At 47.5% G+C, this 20960-nt stretch overlaps 1 long non-coding RNA gene across 1 annotated transcript; it reads left to right on the forward strand.

Annotated features, from left to right (window-relative positions):
• Window positions 1-12518: 12518 nt before the first annotated feature.
• On the forward strand, window positions 12519-15839 carry LOC132232359 (uncharacterized). Its single transcript, XR_009452408.1, has 3 exons — window positions 12519-13004; window positions 13952-14596; window positions 15360-15839. It is a non-coding gene; the product is annotated as an uncharacterized LOC132232359 (long non-coding RNA).
• The last annotated feature ends 5121 nt before the right edge of the window (window positions 15840-20960 follow it).

Raw genomic sequence — 20960 nt, forward strand, 5'->3', positions numbered from 1 at the left:
AATGTAGAACAATGGAGATATAGGAGCTAGGACTCTGACTATAATAGGAAAGAAAAAATGGAAAACTGAAAAACTAACTTGCAAATTTCATAATGAATTGCAAATTGGCTGCAGTAGAGCAAAAAAAAGGCACTTTGTTTTGTGTAAAATATTTTTAAATAATAAAGTATGTAATATTAAGAAACATTTCAGCAAATACATAACACATTTTTAAACTTTTTTCTTGCACAGCCAGTGTGGCCCAGTGGTTGAGTGTCCACCCATGACTCAAGAGGTCACTGGTTAGACTCCTGGTCAGGGCACTTGCCTGGGTTGTGGGCTCGATCCCCATTGGGAGGGTGTGCAGGAGGCAGCCAATTGATGTTTCTCATCAATGTTTCTATCTCTCTATACTTCTCCCTTCCTCCCTCTCTAAAATCAATAAAAAAATTTTTTTTTACTTTTTTCTCAACAGTTAAAAAGAAAATGATAAAATTAGCCACCTAAATCAGAATTTTTAAAAAAATTTAAACAATTTGTAGCAGAATCTGAGCTGGTCAATTTAGCCAGCTGTAAAGTAGCTTGAATTCAGCAACATGAAAAGGCAATCTATGGGACAAGATAATATATTTGGAAGTCATATATCTGATAAGGGGTTGAAACCCAAAATATATAAAGAACATATACAACTCAATAGCAAAAAATAAAATCATATTTTAAAATGTGCGAAGAGCACGGCCCGCAACTGATGGCCCTAGCCAGTTTGGCTCAGTGGATAGAGTGTCGGCCTGTGGACTAAAGGGTCCTGGGTTCAATTCTGGTCAAGAGCACATGTCCAGGTTGCGGGCTCAGTCACCAGTGGGAAGCATGCAGGAGGCAGCTGATTGATGATTCTCTCTCATCATTGATGCTTCTATCTCTCCCTCTCCCTTTCTTTCTGAAATCAATAAAAATATATTTAAAAACAAAAAAACACAAACTGATGGTTACCAGAGGGGAGAGGTGGGGGTTGGAATAGGGGAAGGGGATTAGAAGCACAAACATCCTGTTATAAAATAAGTCATGGGATGTAATGTACAACATAGGGAATGTAGGTGCTTTTTAAAAAAGAACTCTTATAACTCATAACAAAAATGCTTGGATACGTCTCTAAATAAAATACATAAATGGTCAAAAATCACATGAAGAGATGGTTAACATTATTAGTCATTAGGGAAATATAAATCCAAACTATAATGACACCACTTCACACCCACAAGGATGGCCATAATTAAAAAAATGGAAAAGAAGTTTTGGTGAGAGTGTGGAGAAATTGTAACCTTCATACATTGCTGGTGAGAATGTGAAACACTATAGTCACAGGGGAAAAACAGGGTGGCAGTTTCTCAATAGCAATTCCTAAGAGAACTGAAAACATATGTTCACACGAAAACTTGCACACAAATGTTCACGGCGGTACTATTTACCATAGCCAATAGATGGAAACAGGCCAGCTGTCTGTCAACTGATGAACAGATAAACAAATTGTGGTATGTTCACACAGTGCAACATCGCTGAGCCATTGAAAAGAATGAAGTTTGGGTACTTTCTGCAATGTGGATGAACCTTGAAAACATTATGCCGAGTGAAAGAAACTAGACACTTTAATATAAAACACCCCAAATAGCCAACTCCACAGGGACAGAACGGAGATTAATAATTGCTAGAGGCTAGAAAATGAGAGAATGGGGAATGGCAGCTTAATGGGTATTGGGGTTCCTTTCGGAGCGATAAAAATTGAAGTAGATAGTGGTGATACTTATATATATATTGTGAATGTACTACGTACCACTGAATTTCACATTTCAAAATGATTAAGATGGTAAACTTTATGCTCAGGATATTCTACCAGAGTGAAAAAGTAATCAAAAAGAAAATAAATAGACAAGACACAGACTTGGAAGAAAACATTTACAAAACATATATCTGGCAAAGGACTTGTATCCAAAAAATGTCAATAACTCCTACAAATCAATAATAAAAAATAACTCAGCTAAAACTGGGAAAACATTACACACTTCTCAAATGATGTTTTGTAACTGATAATAAGTTCAACATAATTAATGTGCAGGAAAATGCAAATTAAAATCACACTGAGGTACTACTACATACCTATAAGAATTCAGATTTTCAACCAATATATACTGTATGATTCCACTGTAAAGTCCAAAATTAAAAAGACCGACAATACCAAATGTTGGTGAGAATGTGGAGCAACAATCTTCTTTATTGTTGGAGTAAATGTAATAAATGCAAACACTGTGAGGAAGGTTTTGACTGTTTCTTGTTTGATTAAACATACATTTTTCTTATCACCCAGTCATTCTACTCCTAGTTAGTTACCCTAGAAAACATTCTGAAATAATGGAAATTTTCTCTACCTTGACTGGTATTATGGACTGAAGGTCTGTGTCCCTCCAAAGTCATATGTTAAAGCCCTAACCACCAAGGCGATGGTACTTGGAGGTGGGGCCTTTGAGAGGTGATTAGTTTTCGGTGAGGTCATGAGGTTGGGGTCCCCATAATGGGATTAGCAACCTGACAAAAAGAAGAAGAGCTCTCTCCCTCTCTCCCCACATCCTCCTGGTGCACTGCCATGTGCGGACACAGCAAGAAGGCGGTCACCTGCAAGCCAGGAAGAGAGTTCTCACCAGGAACTGAATCTACCACCACCTTGATCTTGGACTTCACAGCCTCCAGAATGTGAGAAATAAATGTCTGTTGTTTAAGCCACCCAACCTGTAGTATTCTGTTATGTCAGCCCAAGCTGACAAAAACAACTGGACCATGGGTAACACAATGTATGTATTTGTTAAAATTTATCAAATAATACATTATTTTTTGTGCATTTTTACATTAAATTTTATCTTAAGAAATACTGAACTCCATTTAGTAGGCTTGTCTGTTACAGTGGTATGAGTTACCAACTCTGAAACTACTTTTCTTATATTCCAAGCTTGAGCAAGTGAGTTAAAAATGGGAGCCTGATTGCTCATTATTAGAGAAGAAGAACATATATACAATAGGCCCCCCCCCACACACACACTCTTATCCATGGGGAATATGTTCCAAGACACCCAGTGGATGCCTGAAACCATGGATAGTACCAAGCCCTATATATAATTTTTTTTTCCACTCGTTTTAAGAAAGCACTTATCTGAAATGCCAGCATCACTAATCTTTCACTTTGGGGTCATTATTAAGCAAAATAAGGGTTACTTGAACACAAGCACTGCAATACCATGACAACTGATCTGATAATGAGTAACTATTAAGTAATTCATGACCAGGGAGGATATATAGGCCGGATATGCTGGACAAGGGGATGATTTACTTTCTGGGAGGGGTGGAGCAGAATAGCGTGAGATTTCATCACACCACTCAGAACACACACAATTTTTTTTTTTTTAAATTAAATCTTTATTGTTCAGATTATTACATTTGTTCCTCTTTTTTTCCCCCCCATAACTCCCCTCCTCCCAGTTCCCGCCCCACCCTCCGCCCTCACTCCCCACCCACTGTCCTCATCCATAGGTGCACGATTTTTGTCCAGTCTCTTCCCACATCTCCCACACCCCTTTCCCCCCCAAGAATAGTCAGTCCATTCCCTTTCTATGTCCCTGATTCTATTATAATCAACAGAGAACACACACAATTTAAAACGTATGGACTTCCAGCCAAGATGGCAGAGTAGTCCCTGGCCAGTTGGCTCAGGGGATAGAATGTTGGCCCTCAGACTGAAGGGTCCCGGGTTCAATTCCGGTCAAGGGCACGTACCTCAGTTGCAGGCAACCAATTGATGTGTCTCTCTCACATTGACGTTTCTCTTTCTTTCTCTCTCTCTCTCTCTCTCTCTCTCTCTCTCTCTCCCTCCCTCCCTCCCTCCCTCCCTCCCTCCCTCCCTTCCACTCTCTCTAAAAAATCAATAGACAAACAAATATCCTCAGGTGAGGATTAACAACAAAAAAACAAAGGCGGAGTAGGTAAATGCTGTGCTTGCCTCCTTCCATGATCACATCAAAATTACAACTGTATTATAGAACAATCACCCTTGAGAACCACCTTAAGATTAACTTAACAGGCCCAGCCAGTGATTGAGCATCTACCTATGAACCAGAAGGTCACAGGTTCAATTCCCAGTCAGGGCACATGCTCAGGTTGCAGGCTCAATCCCCAGTAGGGAGCGTGCAGGAGGCAGCCAATCAATGTCTCTCTCTAATCGGTGTTTATATCTCTCTATCCCTCTCCCTTTCTCTCTCTCTCTCAAATCAATAAAAACATATCTTTTTTAGAAACTAATTGAGAGGGTTATCTTGGCTGTGGAGATCCTCCCTGAGGAGTGAAGAGTCACAGCCCTACAATGAGCTCCCCAACTGGAGCACCAGTGCCAGGAGAAAGAGTCCCCACAACATGTGGCTGTGAAAATTAGTGGAGATTCCATCCTGGTGAGATGGAGGGCTGCTGTAGACCCAGGCGTTTTCTTAAAGGGCTGAAACACAGACTCACTTGTTCACAAGTACTCTCCCTAGGCTCCAGCAAAGGGAAAGTACCTTGAAAAACACCAGGGACACATGAGGAGAAATTGAATTGTCTGGCTTCAGGGCTTGGGCTAGAGGGCATCTCGCTCCCAGACAGAAGTGTTGACAGGCACCATTACTCCTTTGTTGAGCCCTTCCCCCATCAGACATATCTGGGTCTCCTTCAACTTGGCTAATACTGCTCACCCCACCCTGCTGATTCTCTAATACCCCACTCCACCCAACCCATGCACCAGCCTGAACCTCTTTCCGCAGCTGTTCTTCACAAGCTACTGGCCTCAGCCCATGCTACAAACTTTCCTAAAATCTTTCAAAGATCCACAAACCCCCAAAAAAGCAGCAGCTGGCCTTAGCATGCCCTTACATAAAGAGATAAAAACATTTTTAAAAATCAGTCAGAAATGAAAAATACAATAATTGAAATGAACAATACATTAGATAAAACCAACAGCAGATTAGATGAAGCAGAGAATCGAATCAGAGGTTTGAAAGAAAAGGTTGTAGAAAACACCTAATCAGAACAGCAAAAAGAATTTTTAAAAATGAAGATAGTTTAAGGGGCCTCTAGGACAACATTAAGCATACCAACATTTGCATCATGGGGGTATTAGAAGAGAGAGCACAACAGATTGAAATCCAATTTAAAGAACTAATGACTGAAAACTTTTCTAACCAGGTAAAGGAAATAGACACACAAGTTCACAAAGCTCAGAGAGTCCCAAACAAGATGAACCCAAAGAGGTCCACACTCAGATACATCATAATTAAAATGCCAAAGGTTAAAGACAAAGAGAGTATCTTAAAAGCAGCAAGAGAAAAGCAATTAGCAGGGAGCTCTCATAAGCCTGTCAGCTGATTTCTCAACAAAAACATTGCTGACCAGGAGAGATTGGCCAGAAATATCCAAAGGGATGAATTGCCAAGCTTGAGGACCTACAACCAAGATTGCTCTACTCTGTAAGGCTATCATTTAGAATAGAAGGAAAGCTAAAGAGCTTTCCAGACAAGAAAAAGTTAAAGGAGTCCATCACCACCAAACCAGTATTACAAAAAAATGTTAAAGGGACTTCTTTAAGGAGAAGGTAGGGAAAGATTAAAAATATGAATAATAAGAGAGAACCAAGATGGCGACATAGTTAAACATGGTACTTGCCGCCTCCTACAACCACATCAAAAGTACAACTAAACCACACAACAACCATCATTCAGAACCGCCTGAAATCTGGTTGAATGGAAGTCCTATAACTAGAGAAGTAAAGAATAAAGCACACTGCCTCAGCTGGTTTGGCTCAGTGGATAGAGCTTCAGCCTGCAGACTGAAGGGTCCCAGGTTTGATTCCAGTCAAGGGCACATGCCCAGGTTGCAGGCTCGATCCCCAATAGAGGGCATGCAGGAGGTAGCCAATCAATGATTTGCTCTCATCATTGATGTTTCTATCTCTCTCTCCCTCTCCCTCCCTCTCTGGAATCAATAAAAATACATTTTTTAAAAAAGAATAAAGCACATTGAGACTGGTAGGAGGGCTGGAGGCACAGACCAGGTTTGACACTCATGTGTGATGTTCTTTTAATCAGGAGAGATATCAAGGCTGCAGAGGCCTCCCATGAGGCGCAAGGGATCCCAGCCCCACACCAGGCCCCAGCCCAGGGTTCCAGTGCTATGAAGAGAAGTCCCCGTAACTTCAGGCTATAAAAACCATTGGGACCTGGCCGGTGTGGCTCAGTGGTTGAGGGTTGATCTATGAACCAGGAGGTTACAGTTCAATTCCTGATCAGGGCACATGCCCCAGTTGTGGGCTCAATCTCCACTGTGGAGTGTGCAAGAGGCAGCCAATCAACGATTCTCTCTCATCATTGATGTTTCTTTCTCTCTCTCCCTTTCCCTTCCTGTCTAAAATCAATAAAGATATATATTAAAAAGAAGAAAAATGGCAATAAATATATATCTATCAACAATTGAATCTAAAAATAAAATTAAATGAACAAGGAATCTAATGAACAAAATAAACTGATGAATAAAATAGAACCATTGGTTCTCTAACTGGTTTTGCTCAGTGGATAGAACATTAGCCTGTGTACTGAAGGGTCCTCGGTTCAATTCTGGTCCAGGGCACATGACCAGGTTTCGGGCTTAGTCCCAGTAGAGAGTTTGCAAGATGTAGCCGATTAATGATTTTCTCTCATCTTGATGTTTCTATCTCTCTCTTCCTCTCCTTTCCTCTCTGAAATCAATAAAAAATATATTTTAAAAAAATAATAATAAATAAAAATTAATGGGAAATATCCTTGGGTGATGATTACCTAAATTAAAATAAAATAGAACCAGAGGCATGAAAACATGACAAAATAATAACAATAAAGGACAATAACTACATACCTATCAATAATTACTTTAAATATAAATGAATTAAATGCTCCAATTAAAAGACAGAGTGGCTGAATAAAGAAAAACAAGACCCATACATATGCTACCTATAAGAGACTCACTTCAGATTGAAAGACACACACAGACTAAAAGTAAAGGGATGAGAAAATATATTTTATGCAAATGGAAATGAAAAAAAAGCTGAGGTAGCAATACTTATATCAAACAAAATAGACTTTAAGCAAAGGCTATAATAAGTGACAAAGAGAGACATTTCATATACAATAGCCAAGATCTGGTTGCAACTTAAGTGTCTGTCAATAGATGATGGATGGCCGAAACCGGTTTGGCTCAGTGGATAGAGCGTCAGCCTGCGGACTGAAGGGTCCCGGGTTCGATTCCGGTCAAGGGCATGTACCTGGGTTGCGGGTATATCCCCAGTGGGAGATGTGCAGGAGGCAGCTGATCGATGTTTCTCTCTCATCGATGTTTCTAACTCTCTATCTCTCTCCCTTCCTCTCTGTAAAAAATCAATAAAATATATTTAAAAAAAATAGATGATGGATGAAGAAGATGTGGTACATATGTACAATGGAATATTACCCAGCCATAAACAAAAAATGAAATCTTACCATTTGCAACAAGATCAATGGACCTGGAGGGTATTATGCTAAGTAAAATAAATCAGACAGAAAAAGACAAATATCATATGATTTCACTTACGTGGAATCTAAAAAATGAAGTAAATGAACAATCAAAACAGAAACAAAGTCATAGATACAGAAAACAAACTGATGGTTGCCAGATGGGAAGGGGGTTAGAGAGCTGGGTGAAAAAGGAATCAAGAAGTACAAATTGGCAGTTACAAATAGTCCTGGATATGTAAATTACAGCATAGGGAATATAGTCAATAATATTGTAATAACTATATATGGTGCCAGGTAGGTACTAGACATATTAAGGGCATCATTTCATAAGTTATATAAATATCTGACCACTATGCTATACACCTGAAACTAACATAATATTGAATGTCAATTGTAATTGGAAAATAAAAAAATTAAACTAAATAAGTAACTTATGAATTGATTATTTCTTGAATTTTCAGACCACAGTGGTAACTAAAATTGCAGAAAATGAAACTGCAAGTAAGAGGAGGGACTATTGGACCTGGAAAGGAATCTAGAAATATACTAGGCTGTTGAATTGAAATTGGATGTATCAGGGGGTAGGGGTGGGGAGGGATTAACCAAAGAATCTACACTAATAAAAGAGAAAAATGGTAATTGGCGTACGACGATACCCTTTTCATTGGCTAATCAGGGCTATATGCAAATTAACTGCCAACTAAGATTAACTGCCAACAAGATGGCGGTTAATTTGCATATGTAGGCACAATGCAGGGAGGCGAAAGGGAAAGCAGGAAGAAGCCCCCTGCCACTGACAGTGATTGGAAACCCACGGGGGAGCTAAGAGCTGGGGGGCAGGGCAAAGGTGGCCCTGGGGCTGCCTTTGCCCTGCCCCCCAGCCATGATCGGAGAATCAGGTGCCTTTTCCGCCCTGGCCAGTGATAGCAGGAAGTAGGGGTGGAGCCAGCGATGGGAGCTGGGCACGGTCGAAGCTGGCAGTCCCAGGAGCTAGGGGTCCCTTGCCTGGGCCTAAAGCGGAGCCCACGATCACGGCGCCCCCTGCTGCCACTGCAGATCCCCGCTGCCCGGGCCGGACGCCTAGGCCAGAGGCGTCAGGCCTGGGCAAGGGGCCAATCCTGCGATTGGAGGGTGATGGGGGTCAACGCCTGAGGGCTCCCAGTATGTGAGAGGGGGCAGGCTGGGCTGAGGGACACTCCCCCCCCACACACACACCCAGTGCACGAATTTCGTGCACCGGGCCCCTAAAATATATATATATATATATATATATATATATATATATATATATATATATATATATATATATATATTAGAGGCCCGGTGCACAAAATTTGTGCATGGGGGGGAGGGGTGTTGTCCCTCAACCCGGCCTGTACCCTCTCTAATCTGAGACCCTCTTGGGCCGGCAGTCGGACATCCCTCTCACAATCTGGAACTGCTGGCTCCTAATCACTCACCTGCCTGCCAGCCTGATCACCCCCAACCACTCCCCTGCTGGTCTGATTGACGCCTAACTGCTCCCCTGCGGCCTGATCGCCCCCAACTGCCCTTCCCTGCAGAGACCTGCCTCCTCCGCTGGGACCCGCCTCCTCCACGCCACGCAGAGCCACAGGACCCCCAGGCCCCACTGTGCGGACCAGCCACCGGGCCCCGCCTCCGCTGTGCATGTGGCCATCTTGTGGCGGCAGCACGCGAGGGCGTCATGCGAGGGAGTGACGCCACCTAGGCTTTTATTATATAGGATATGCATAACCCATGGACACAGACAATAGAGTGCTGAAGGCCTGGAGGAGGGAAGAGTGGCCGGGGCAGGTGGGAGGGGGTCAATGGGAGGAAAAAGGGAACGTCTATAATACTTTCAACAATAAAGATAAATTTTTAAGAAAATAAATTGGATGTATCAGTATGAAGTCACAGTTTTTAATACTGTGTGTGTGTGTGTGTGTGTGCGTGTAGAAGGAGATTATACGCTATGAGGCAAAATATAAACAGTGGTTCTGGGTTTTTAAAACTTACAAGGGGGTTCCTTGTAATATTCGTGCAGCTTTTCTATAAGTTTAAAATTATTTCTAAGTTAAAAGTTTCCCCAAAGAGTAGGAAAAAAAATCCTATAAATTGGCAAAGGCAGCTTGTAGGGCTGCAGAGACTAGAGGTGCTTTTGAAACTCACCCTGCAAGGATGCTTAGGAAAGAAAATTCACTTCTCACACGCAGACCTGTGAGCGTCCCCAGGCACATTTTATTATCCCTTCCGGAATCAAGGAGGAATGCCACGTGGATTTTCCCATTTGGAGAGGCAGTGGCCGCCGGGCAGAGAGAAAAAAGGCCAGGCCAGGAGCCAGGATACCTGGGCCCGCGGTCCCACTGGCCGCAGCTGTGGAGGATGGCCCCTGTCCTCTGGACCTCACCGTCCTGTCCGCACCACCAGGTGGCCAGAATCTCGAGTCACTCTGTTTTCACCACTCTGGATGGACCTGAAGCCAGAATGGTGCTCGCCAGCCGCTTAAAGACCCGCTGCAGCCCTCTTGGGGGTTTCCACTTTCCAAGAATTAGTCTCTCGACTTGCTCAGGCCGCCTCTTGGAACACCATTCTCTCAGCACTTTTCCCTGCCTTGTCCCGGGGCCAGCCTTGAGCTCGTGATGTGATTTTCCAGGCCCAGGCATCTCCTCACCCTTGGAGCCTCTAACTCACCCCTGCCGCAGTCTGGGCTCATCCTTGCCCCCCTCCCCCAAATATGCAGCTGCAGCAACAGGGGCTCCACCCCTGCCAGACTCTCTGACCTTCAGGGTGGTCCCAGAGAGACACACGACCTCAGGGCTCAGAGCCACCAATGCTCATGGACTCAGGTAGATGGGACTCACCTGCTGGCCCCCACTGCCCACACCCAATGGTGTGTCCTGGAGTCTTAGAGACTTCCTCTGCAGGCTCCGCCTCCCCAGGGCAGAGAGAACATTCCTGTGTGCGTTTGACACGTTTTTATTGAGTGTTCTGACTCAGAGTGAGCACACACAGACCCAGAGAGCTTACATTCCAAACAGACAAGAATGTGTAATTGCACACGGGGAGAAGTGCTCTGGAGGAGAGGAAGGAGAGTTTCTTAGGCCAGAAGAGGAGAAATGAGTTTGGGTCACGAGGAATAAGAAGTGCAAAAGCCCTGAGGCCATGTCAAGTTTAAAGAGTGGAAAGAGGTCGGTGTGGCCCTTCAGCAGGGGCCAGATGTACCGGAAGACCAGATGTGCATGTCACTCGTGGGGCGACATGAATCCATTTTCATTTTCATTTCAATAACTGCAGACTAGAGGGGGCACCAAGGAGAATGGGTGCACCATTAGGAGCTTTGCAGACATGTATGGGGGAGTCCTCCCCATAGTACTGCCGAGGGCGGGGTCTGGAGTTCCCAACCTGCCTAGGAACACACCAGGGACCATCCCAGCCACAGCTGCCTCTGCCCTTCTATGGGGCCCAACCGGCCCACAGGAGAGGCTCACGCCTCAGGCTCCCTGACAAGCACTCCTGTTCTGTGACCTGTCCCTGATGACACACTCTCTTTAAAACAACAATTAGATCTTGGTTAAGATATAATTCACACACCATACAACTCATGCATTCAAAGTGTATAATTCAATGGTTTTTAGAATACTCACAGACATGTGTCACCATCAGCACAATCCATTTTAGAACATTTTTATCATCTCAAAAAGAAAGGCCCACCTCCTTCAGCTATCACCCTCGGTCCCCTTCCCAGCCTTAAGCAACCACTAATCTACTTTCTGTCCCTGTAAGAAGGGCCACTCTGCCTCCCTGCATTTGGGGGCTACTCCTGCCCCTGAGCCCATTAGACCTTCAGCAGGGTTAGAGTTTCAGGGCCAGCAAAGAGCCTGCCCTGCCCTCCGCTGCCAGCTGTGTCCTCTTGCCTGGCTCCTGGGACAGCCTGGCTCCTGGGACAGCCCCTGTAGCGGGCAGCTCCCCCCCCCCCCCCCCGCCAGCTCTGCCTGGCCCCTCCTTTTCCGTTGGAAACTGGAAGTGTCGGTTCCACCTGCCACACACAGCGGCTCTCGGGAGCAGCATCCCCAAGCACCAAGGTCAGACCTCTTGGGCCTCGATTTAGGGCCTGCTCCTGCCCCTGCCCCTGTCCAGGGCCAGATCCCAGACACGCTTTAGCCAGATCCCAAAGCCTGTTCTTTATCTCTCCCTCCCTTGAGGGCAGGACTCAGATGCCCCTCCATTTCCCCACCTTCCATCCCCACCTTCCTAGCGGCCTGGGTGGTGGGGGCACTCCCCACCTCAGGAACACTAGGGAAGCCAGGTAGGAAGGACGTTCATGGTTGACAGCCCGGCATCTTCTCCCTTTCTTTTAGCAATAGACCTTTTTTATTTCCCATAGAGAATCCACCCCATCTGGTTTGAAGGGCTGACCCTTCCCTGTTTCCCTCATAGAGGTAGGCATGTGACTCAGGCCTGAGTGAAATACAAAGGGTAAGGGGGAGGAGAGAGAGAGAGAGAGAGAGAGAGAGAGAGAGAGAGAGAGAGAGAGAGAGAGAGAGAGAGATATCCAGGAAGTGGGTGATGCTGTGCTGGATAATGTGCTAGCAGTGGGTCCTTTGGGGATAAGATGCACTGTAGTGATTGGTTGAGGATGGACCTATGACCCCTGAGGGCAATTAGTCTTCTCTGAGATTTGATATTTGGCAGCTGGGAGGACGAGTGTCTTCCTTTTGTACGAGACATTTTAAGGGTAGTGCCTGGGGCTGCCATACACCAGCCTCCCCAACTTAGGGAGAGAGCTTGTTTGAGAGAGACACAAACACATCGAGGGGCAGAGCCAAAAACCGGAGATAAAGAAACCCAGTGACATCATTTCTGTCCTAGGACCCAGCCACACCCTGGGACTTCCCAGATACCCGGGTTAATAAATTCCTTTTTTGCTTAAGTCATTTGAGTTGGGTTTCAGTCACTTGTGACCAAAACACTCGCTGAGCAGCAGAGGGGGAAAGGCTCCTGGCGTCAGTGGGAAGCTGGGTTATGTGGACTTTACGGCTCCTGCCAGCCAGGACCTTGGACTGTTCATGCTGCCCAGGGTGCCACTCTCAGCACTCTCCTCTTCTGCTCTGCTCTCTCCAGAGGCAGCCCAGACACCCCTGCTTCAGTGACTTGGGGAACAAATGACATGAGGCCTCTCCCACCTGCAGAAGCCAGTGTCCACTCTGCACCCCTGGCCTTGGCAGGCTCTCCCCTCCAACACCCAGCTCGTGGCCCTTTCTTTGGAGAAATGTCGTTGGGCTGCTGGAGCAGGCTTCCCTTCACTTGAAAAGAGCCAAAATGCCAGGCACTTTCCCACCCCTCACTGCGGGAGGGCCCAACCACTGATTGACACCTGCAGGGAGTCACACTCAAGAAAGTCCAACTCGCTTGCCTCAGGCCAGGAAGCATAAGGTGGGCTCTAGAGTCCCCTCAGGGTCAGGTTCCTGGGGCTTGTGCCTGAGATCCTTTCTGCTTGACTTCCTCCCCTGTGCTGTCCCGTGTGCACCCTCCCTTTCCAGTTTCTCTTGGGAGCGCGTCCTTAATAAACGATTTGCACAAAAATTTGCATCTCAGGGTCTGCTTCTAGGAAAGCCAACCTCAGACAACTCCCAAGAGTGAAGCTCCAGTCTAGACTTCTTCAAATCCCACCCCGTTTAACGCAACCTCCTCTAGACGTGTCTGGGTGGCCGGCCCACCTCAAACTCCATAAGCCCCACGTTGAGACATTCTTTTCTCTATCAAGGCCACTTCTGTTCCCGACCCACCCCATCTTCTGATGCAAAAACATGAGGGTCATCCTCAGCCACCGTCGCCACCCTCCATCTTCAACATCCAGCCGGTCACCAATGTCCTTACTTCTGTCTCTTCATTGTCCTGTGACTTGTTCCCTCTCCACGTAGCTTGTTTACTTTGAGTGCCACTCATTTCATTACAGCTCAAAGTCCAAATATCTAACCACATGGTCTCTCTGCATAATTCCCCTCCGTAGCTGCCAGTTGTCGTAAGATAACGACATCCTGGGTTCAGTGTGTGAGGGTGTCGCTGAAGCCTGCCCTGGACCAAGCGTCTGGCTGGGCACAGGGAACATGGAGGGGTGCAGGCCCGGCCTGGCCTGGGTGTGCCCCTCAGGAGATAGCCTCCCCTAGCCCAGCCCTCTCCCTGCCACCCACTGCACCGGGATGCCTTTCTCCTTCATTTTCAAAACAAACTTTCCTCATTAAATTATTTAGAACTTTCCAGCACTCGTTTCACAATGTGGCCGCTGTGCTGTTTACCAACCGGGTGTTTATATTTTGATGGTTTCTAGTTGGGCGTTGGGAAGTCCAACATTTCGACTGTTTTCCTGTTTCAATTATCAGATGTGTCCTCTTGTGTCCTCTGGTTGTGTCTCCTTGGACTTTCTTTCAGTGCCCTTATGTCTGGCAACCGGCTTCCCGGGTAACATCTTCAAGAGACCATCTGGATGTCCTTAGACTGGGACCAGGGCCGGAAATCAATCCACAGGGTCGCCACTGCCGCCTCCGCCCGCCAGCACTCCTGTGGACCATCTGGGCCACCGTGGAGAAGGCTCCTGGCTGCTCCCACCAGGACACACAGGCATCCTTCATATGGGGTCCAGCCGGGCCACTCGCCGGCCACATGCCTGGGGCCATGCCCTCCCGGTTCAACCACCTCGGCTCAGTGAGAAGCAGGTCATTCCCACAGGAAACTTGCATCAAACTAAAAGCAGAAAGCAGCAGTAAGGCCAAGTGCTGTTTATAGTATACACAGCACTTTCACATGCGTGCATCCAGTCGTGCCCCATAGGCAGTCTGGGAGGTGGGCGTGACTACCACCGTCTTCGCTTACCAGCGAGGCACCTGGAGCTCAGAGAGAGCCTGCAGGCCGCCTCCCATCTCAGCCAGTCAGAGGCGGTGGAGCAGGACTCCAAGCCAGACCTTCCGCCTCCGATGCTGTGCTTTTTCTGAAATAAACAGGCACGAAAATAGAAGCAGGGGTGCAGGGTGAGTGTTGAATGGTACAGAGCGCATTACCAACACGGCATCCGTGGGGGTTACAATGGCCCAGCGAGGCTCCTGGGGGGCAGCCCAGAGTTGGACCAGGAATGGCAAGGAAGTGGAGGAGCGGAGGGGAGGCTCAGGACCAGAGACAGGCAACAACGGTGTTAGCTGCGGCATCCCTCCCACACCCCCGCTCCTGAGACCTCCTCCCAAGACGCACAGGCAGTCACTCTCTTTCTCTCTATTTCACCCGCCAGGAAACAGAGGCTCAGAGATGCAAGGCCTTGGCAAGGTCACCCAGGCAATAGGGGAGGAGCCATGGGGTGCAAACCCAGAGGGTCAGGAGAAGCTAGGTCCTCTCAGCCCTGCCTGGGTGACGGTCAGACCACCCGGGAGAGGACAGGGCATGAGGAGGAGCAGCGGGGGTTGGGGTCAGGGCAGAAGGCTGTGGAGACTTTACTGACAAGGGCTGCATGCAGGCCTCGGCATGCAGAGTGGGAGCACGGGTGTCGCTCTACTTCCAGCAATAGCTTTGGCGGGCCCAGTCTGTGGTCTCCCTGGTAAACAGGCAGGATGAACAGATGGGCGGGGAGCGTGATTTTGGAGAGACCATCAGAGTGGGCTCCCACCCACCTGAGAGGAAGCGGCCACCCCACTCACTGCAGGGAGAGGGCCGAGCCCCTTGGCCATTCTGTTCTGCCTCGTTCAGCCTCTCTCTCTCTCTCTCTCTCTCTCTCTCTCTCTCTCTCTCTCTCTCTCTCCACAGACATTGGCAGAGGGAAGATTTGTTTCCAATTTGGTTTCAGGAGGCTGGAGCGAGACTTCTGTTTTCCAAAGCAAAGCAGAGACGGTCAGCATTGGAATAAGGAGCATGAAATCCCCCCTCAGAGGTTTCGTGTGTGCCGAGATGAGGGCTGGCCCTCCCCACCACCATCATACGTTCTGGCCCTTTCCCTGGGCCAGAGGGGAGCCTACACTCTGCCAAGTTCCCCGGGCCCCCAAAGTGGCAGCAGAATGCCCAAGGCAGGTCATGGGGGTATCAAGCTGTGTGCCAATCACACAGCTCTAGACACCTTCAGAGCCCGTTGGAGCCAGCTGGGGCTTGTCAATCCCACCCTCCTCCTCCAGGAAGCCCACCCCGTCTGCTGCCCCCTACAGGATCTCTCTCCCCACGACTCGGCTCTCGGCAAAATCATTGCCAGTTTGTGCCCAGTGAAACACTACATTAAACTTGGCACATTGTAGCGTTTCATGTCAGCCTTCTACTATTTTGTTTTCTTATCATGTATCATTCATTCTTTCCATTATTTATCCAACTGTTCCTCGGTGGTTATATGGTGCTAGTCCCAGGGACATGGGATGCTAGGAACAGAGAATGTTTTAGATGCAGGCTTGCCCTCAGTTGCTCGCCAGCTGGGGAAAAGGTCAGACAGGTAAACAGGTGCGTAAAATGAAAAAGAACAAGTGTTGATGCCACAGAGAGAAGGGACTTGAGGGCTGGGGAAGGTTTTCCAGAAGAGGTGACTTTTTTTAAGCTGGGTCTGAAGGAGGAGCAAGTTACTCAGTGTGGACAGAGAGGCCAAAAGTACCACGTGGTGGGCAGGAGCAGCAAAGGCATGGCAGGCGGGAGGGAGTGCAGAGAGGCAGGCTGGGCCCGTGGAGTAAAAACAATGTGAACGTTTGCTGAGCCGCTCTTCCACTAGGCGTCGAGCACTGCCCTCAATGCTTCAGCGGTATCAATGCATTTATTGACAACCAGTCTCTGATGAGGAAGATAGATGGGTGCTTGCGGGTCTCCATTTTACTGACGAGGAGATAGAAGCAAGGTTAAGCAACGTGCCTGACGTGGCACAGCTTGCAAGTGGCAGAGCTGGATGTTGGCCTCAGGCCGTCTCCGAGCCCAAGCTCCTAACCAGGACAAGGCCCTGTGACTCTGGGGTGTATTGCTGCATCTCTTTCAGAGAGCTGTGGACACATTACAGCACAAATAAGTCAGCTCTCCAGTCTCAAATGACCAATACCACCACCACCACCCCCCCCCAGATGGCCCACCAATCTCGTTCTCTCCTGTTTCCTTATGAATCTCCTTCCCGCCACAAGAACACAAGCCGCTCCCACGGGGGCGGCCTCTCAAGGTTTCCCACTGAGCCCCCTAATTGTGACCCATCAGGACGCAGCCCCAGCCCCGTGCGAGAGGGAGGGATCGGCCGAGGCCTCGCCACAGGTCACCTGCACTGCCAAGAGCCCGGAGGCCAGCCAAGAGGCGAGCCTGAGTGTGAAATTTTCCAACTCGCCTCCCCACCCGGCTCAGCCCCGAGTCCAGTCGCCCCATGAAGGATGAGCTCACTCAGGGCTCTCCTGCGCCTCCCTGGGCTCTGAACTGCAACCAGCGCTGGGGTCCCTTCCAAATCCCTAACTTGAAAAACCTGTCCGTGAGCCCTGGCCACAGAGCGTGTCCGCCACGCACGATCGGTGCTAAGGAATGGCGCCCGCGGCTGGCTCGGCTGCGGCCCAGGCTGCACAGCAGGGCCTCGCGCGTGGCCTCGCCGCGGAGGCAGACGCAGCCACAGCCAGCTTTGGGGATCACGTCTGGATCCACAGCCCGAGCTGATTAGCAAAGGCGGGCCTGGAGGTTGGAGCCCAGCAGCGAGTGCTGAAAAAGGCGCTAAGGCCTGAGTGGGGGCAGGAGCCATGGGTAGGGAGGGGGGTGGCTCCCCAAGACATTGGAGGGGTTCTGTGGACAGTACTTGGGTTCTCCAGACTGGTTACAAGGGGGAGGAAGTGGGAAAAGTGAAGGAAGGGGAGACCCAGACCTGGGTGGCTGGAGGAAAAGTGGACCAGTCCTTGCAGAGAGGAGAGGACAAGCTAAGGGGAGAAGGGGAGGGCACTTGGTGAAGTGTGGATTGTGAGGGACCTGGGGCCACCCAAGCAGAGATGCCCACCAAGCAGGTGGCCACTAGCCCACTGAGAAGAGAAGGCAGGACCGAGGGTAGAGCCTGGGATCACCTATTCAGTGGATGGAGAGTCTAGGTTTTGGAAAGAGGTGAGATGGCCAAGGTGGACAGCTAACTCTAACGGGAAAAGGGGCCTGGAAGACCTTGGGGGGAGGCTGTCATGGAAAAGGCGGGAGGCTCCAGAAAGGTCAAAGGAGCAGCAAATGAGAGCTCTGCTGATGAAGAGAAGAAAGCAGGGTAGTGCCACAGGATTCCTGGGAGGTGTGAGTTCAAGAAATGAGGGCCAAACCAGACTTCAGGCGGGGTACACACAGGGCAAAGGCCGTTGGGTGTAGAGAGCAGGGCGTCCTCCAAGAGTCAGGTGACCTAGGTAACACATGCCAAAGTCACAAAGTCCGTACATCATATTCACCATAGACACGTGCCAGAATGTTCAGAGCAGCTCTGTTCATAATAGCCCAAACTAGAAACCACCCAAGTGCTCATCAATTAATGACTGGATAAACAAATTATGGTATAGTCACACAGTGGGATTGTTTCAGTAATAAGAAGGAAAAAGAGCCCTGGCCAGTTTTGCTCAGTGGTTAGAGTGTCAGACTGCACACCGAAGGGTCTTGGGTTTGATTCCCAGCCAAGGGCATGTGCCGTACCTTGGTTGTAGGTTTGATATCCGGCCCTGGTCGGGGTGGGTGTGGGAAGCAACCAGTTGGTGTGTCTCTCTCACATTAATGTTTCTCTCTCTCTCTCCCTCTCCCTCCCTTCCACTCTTTCTAAAAATCAATAGAAAAAATATCAGGTGAAGATTTATTTTAAAATGTCCCAGCCGTTGCCCTGACTGGTTTGGCTCAGTGGATTGGGCGTTGGCCTGCGGACTGAAGGGTCCTGGGTTCGATTCCAGTCAAGGGCATGTACCTTGGTTGCAGACACATCCCCAGTGGGGGGTGTGCGGGAGGCAGCTGATCGATGTTCCTCTCTCGTCGATGTTTCTAGCTCTCTATACCGCTCCCTTCCTCTCTGTAAAAAATCAATAAAATATATTTTTAAAAAATAAAATAAAATAAAATGTCCCAGCTGGCGTGGCTCAGAGGTAGAGCACTGACCTATGAACCAGGAGGTCACGGTTCGATTCCCAATCAGGGCACATACCCAGGTTGCGGGCTTGATCCCCAGTAGGAGATGTGCAGGAGGCAGCCAATCAATGATTCTCTCTCCTCCCTTCCTTTCTGAAATCAATAAAAATATGTATTTTTTTAAAAAAAGAATGAACTTCAGCTACATGTAATAATATGGATGAGTCCCAAAACGAGGCTGAGCAAAAGTAGCCAGACTTAGAGGTGTATCCACTGCTAATTCCATGTATAAAAAGTGCTAACAGGCAAAACGAGTTTAAAGTGACAGAGGTCATAATAATGGTTACCTGAGAGAGTAAGTCTCCTGGAAGGGTAGGAAGGAAGCTTCTGAGGAACTGAAAACATTTTGTGTCTTGATCTGAGTGGCAGCAGCATGAGTACCTGCATATGTAAGATTCATCAAGCCATATGCTTAAGATTTATACATTTTACTGTTTGTAAATTTTAACTCAATGAAAATGTAAAGTGAAGGAAAGAGAGAGACCAGGTGACATCATGGAAGGTGGTGGAGTGGGACATTTAAATCATTAGTCTCTTCACTGAAACAACCCTAAGCTGGCAAAGATTGACTGAACCTGCTTTTAAATCCAAATTTACAGCAACCAGGAAGATGCTTAACAAATAAAACAGGAAAACTGAATTTCAGTAAGAGAACATGGTAGTCTTTCTCCCACCTGACTCCGTTCCTCATTCTGCGGGGTGGTGGCAGCTGTGGGGCGGTGGCCTTCATTGCTAACGTAGCTTGCTGGTGCCAGGAGGCTACTACAGACCTTATTCGCAAAACACTATAATTGTATGGTGTTTTTTTTTAAAATCTGTCTGGTGATTCCCAGAGAGCAGGCTCAGAGGCTATTTTTATGCCCTTCCACCCCACCAGGCTGGCATGGCTTTCCAGGCAGCAGTAGCATCTGTAGAAAGATTTAAAGTCATATATACCCCATGCCCTCTTGGGGCAAGAGATGGCAGATGGGACAAGAGGCCTGCATAATCCAAAAGCCTGGGGAGGAAGAAACAGAGAAGGAAGGTTCCTGAGCTATCCCTCCTTATTTCCCTCCCACTCTCTAAAAATTAAGGGGAAAAAAATATCCTTGGGTGAGGATTAACAAGAGATAGATAGATAGATAGATAGATAGATAGATAGAGTATATACAAAGGAGGAAATGAAAAGGGGATCAACACTGCACTACAAAAATAAATCAATTAAACAGAAAAGAAAACCATGCTGGAGGAAATGAGAAACAAAATAAGTTATAAGACACACAGCAGGGATCCAAGATGGTGGCAGAAGAGGCAGATGTCACACTCACTCCTCCCAGGACCAAACTGGAATTACAACTAAAATATAGAGAATGCAACCAGAATAGCCAACTGGAGACCAGCTGAAGAGAAGTCTTATAACGAAGGATTTACGGAAGAAGCCACATCGAGACTGGTAGAGAGGGCAGAGGTGCAAAAAGGGCTGCCCGCTCCCACGGGCAGTGGCTGAGATACAGGAGGGATAGCTCAGCTGCCGGGATTTCCCCTGAGACGCGTGGTATCTCAACCCCACGCCAGGCTCCCCAGCCCAGAGCACCACAGCTGGGAAGAGGCACCCACAGAACATCGAACTGTGAAAATCAGCAGGGATTCTGTTCACCAGAGACAGACAGAAGTCTTCTAGAGACACAGGAGCCCTCTTAAAAGGCCAACGTACAAAATCTTGTTCACAGTCCCTCACCCTGGGCTCTGCCAGAGGGAGGGTGGAGCAGACTACAGACATGTGAAGAGAGTCGAAGGTTTTTGGCTTTGGAGAGAGCTGGAGGGACAGCTACCAGGATCCCTGTGCTGAGTCACTCCCACACCACAGACACAATCTTTCTCCCAACAAGCACATTGTACAAGGCCACCATTATCCCAATTCCAAAACCACAGAAAGAAACCAAGAAAGAAAGAAAAGTACAGGCCAATATCCCTGATGAACATAGATACTAAAATCCTCAACAAAATATTAGCAGGCTGGATCCAGCGATACATTAAAAAGATCATACACCATGACCAAGTAGGACTTATTCCAGGGATGCAAAGTTAGTATAATATCTGCAAGTCAATAAAAGTGATAGATCATATAAACAAAATGGATAAAAACCACATGATAACATCAATAGAGGCAGAAAAAGCATTTTATAAAATCAAGCATGCATTTATCATAAAAATAAAACTTTCAGCAACGTGTAAATAGAGGGAATATACTTCAGCATAATGAAGCCATATATGACAAGCCCACAGCCAAGATCATACTCAATG

The sequence above is a fragment of the Myotis daubentonii genome, chromosome 4 (assembly GCF_963259705.1).
Source record: "Myotis daubentonii chromosome 4, mMyoDau2.1, whole genome shotgun sequence".
Lineage (NCBI taxonomy): Eukaryota > Metazoa > Chordata > Mammalia > Chiroptera > Vespertilionidae > Myotis > Myotis daubentonii.